This window comes from Marmota marmota, unplaced genomic scaffold (genome assembly GCF_001458135.2).
Source record: "Marmota marmota marmota unplaced genomic scaffold, marMar, whole genome shotgun sequence".
NCBI classification, from domain to species: domain Eukaryota; kingdom Metazoa; phylum Chordata; class Mammalia; order Rodentia; family Sciuridae; genus Marmota; species Marmota marmota.
The window spans coordinates 1-2,213 of record NW_026003019.1 but is presented as its reverse complement, the minus strand read 5'-3'; the positions used below and the strand labels follow the sequence as shown (position 1 = coordinate 2,213).

General features: G+C 42.7%; 1 long non-coding RNA gene across 1 annotated transcript; it reads left to right on the top strand.

Annotated features, from left to right (window-relative positions):
- The first annotated feature begins 1,122 nt into the window (after positions 1 to 1,122).
- On the top strand, positions 1,123 to 1,458 carry LOC125614587. Its single transcript, XR_007345161.1, has 2 exons — positions 1,123 to 1,301; positions 1,349 to 1,458. It is a non-coding gene; the product is annotated as an uncharacterized LOC125614587 (long non-coding RNA).
- The last annotated feature ends 755 nt before the right edge of the window (positions 1,459 to 2,213 follow it).

The window sequence follows — 2,213 nt, the reverse complement described above, 5'->3', positions numbered from 1 at the left end:
TGGTGAGAGAGATGTGCTAAATTCACCCAAGATTATTTATTGTGTTGTAGTCAATTTGACTCTTGAGCTTGAGAAGAGTTTGTTTGATGACATAGTTGCACCATTGTTTGGGGCATATATATTTATAACTGTTAAGTCTTGTTGGTGTATGGTTCCCTTGAGCAGTATGTAGTGTCCTTCTTTATCCCTTTTGATTAACTTTGGTTTGAAGTCTACTTTAGTTGATATGAGGATGGAAACCCCTGCTTTCTTCCACAGTCCCTGTGAGTGGTATGATTTGTCCCAACCTTTCACCTTCAGTCTGTGAATGTCTTTTCCTATCAGATGAGTCTCCTGGAGGCAGCATATTGTTGGGTCCTTTTTTAATCCAATCTGCCAGCTGATGATGTCTTTTGATTAGTGAGTTTAAGCCATTAACATTCAGGGTTACTATTGAGACTTGGTTTGTATTCCCAGCCATATTTGTTTATTTTTGTTATTTAACTTGACTTGATTTTCTTCTTTGATTAGTTTTTCCTTTAGGGTACTACCTCCCTCTGCTGATTTTCATTATTGTTTTTTGTTTTGTCTTCATGGAATATTTTTCCAAGGATGTTTTGTAGTGTCAGTTTTCTAGCTATAAATTCTTTTAACTTTTGTTTATCATGGAAGGTTTTTATTTCATCTTCAAATCTAAAGCTTATCTTTGCTAGATAGAAGATTCTTGGTTGGCACCCATTTTCTTTCAGAGCTTGATATATGTTGTTCCAGAATCCTCTAGCTTTTAGGGTCTGTGTTGAAAAATCTGTCATTTTTTCTGCCTTGGCTGCCAATGATCCTAATGATGTGGTGTCTTGATTTGTTTGGAGCACTTTCTTCCCTTGTCTTTTCATGATGCTCCTGTGACTTCCTTTCCAGCTCTGTGGGTCTGGGATGTTGCTGTTTTTACCCTATAGGTTTGTAGTGCTCTTTTAGGGTTCCAAGTCCTATCCTTTGTGGGGAGGGACAATGTTAACAGATCCCAATATCAACAATATACCACCTATGAACAATTTGTTGTTATTAAGACGTTTACAGTTTAGTCTCGTTGAACAGAAATGTTGGATTCAATTATTATCTAGAATATAATCAATAGTTTTGTAAAAAGGTTTACAGTTTCTGACCGTGGACAGTAAATTGAGGGTGGGGTGTAGGACCATATGCTGAGGAGGTGGGATGTGAGGATATAGAGTTAATATATCTTAGGAAGTGTGAAGGAGAAGTCTAGTGAAGAGGTTAGTAGCAAGAGAATAGACAGGAAGTAATTGAGGGTGGGCACGTAGGTGGGATGATAGTAGAGTACATAGAACTAACACACATATGTATTTAGAAGGGATGATAGTAGAGTACATAGAACTAACACACATATGTATTTAGAAAAATACAGATGTTAAAACAGTAAAATTTGGAGGGGGAAAGAAAAATGAAAGAAGAAAAAGGGCCTATACAACACCTTTCTATTATACTATTCAGATGACTCAGTCCTCAAAGTCCTACTTCAAGCCAAGTTCTTGGTTTCACATATGTTGGGGACATGAGGGCCAGAGGTTGGAGGGATAGAAGAGAAAAAACAAACAAACCAACAAACAAAAAACTGGGGAAGAAACCTGGGTTGTGGCTATCTTTAGAGATCCATCTCTTTGCTGTTTCGCATCCAGTAGGTGGGGTCATCTGTTGTAAGCTGGTGTCCTGTCCTCTGGATGGTGGAGGTAACCATGGTAGGAAGACTGGTCCTGGCACCGGTGCCTGAATGCCAGGAATGGCACCCACCAGTCCCTGCAGAAAGAGTGCATCTCACGGGTCTGTTTTTGGGATGGCTGGTATGACATGAGCGCCGGTACTATCTCCCTCTCTTACCTGGAGATTTCCCAGTTCCTGGTCTCTCTCTCAGGCTCCAGACTTTAGCCCCATCTCCCTGTCCCCTAGCAGTTCCTAATTGGGGAACCTCTCACCCCCAGGGGCTCCCGTAGGTGGCTCCCTGGTCTCACTGCACACCTGTGTCGGGCAGCTACTGTGTTGGGTTTCCTCTGCTGGGGAGGGGTCAGGTTGGTAGCTGGCCACTGGAGATCCCATCTGGGAACTGCCCCCAGCTGAGTGGCGAGAATGTTGAGCCAAGATGGTGGCGTCTGCTTTCAGTGCCCAGGAGCCTGGTGAGGTGGGGGGAGCCTGGTGAGGTGGGGGGAGCCTGGTGAGGT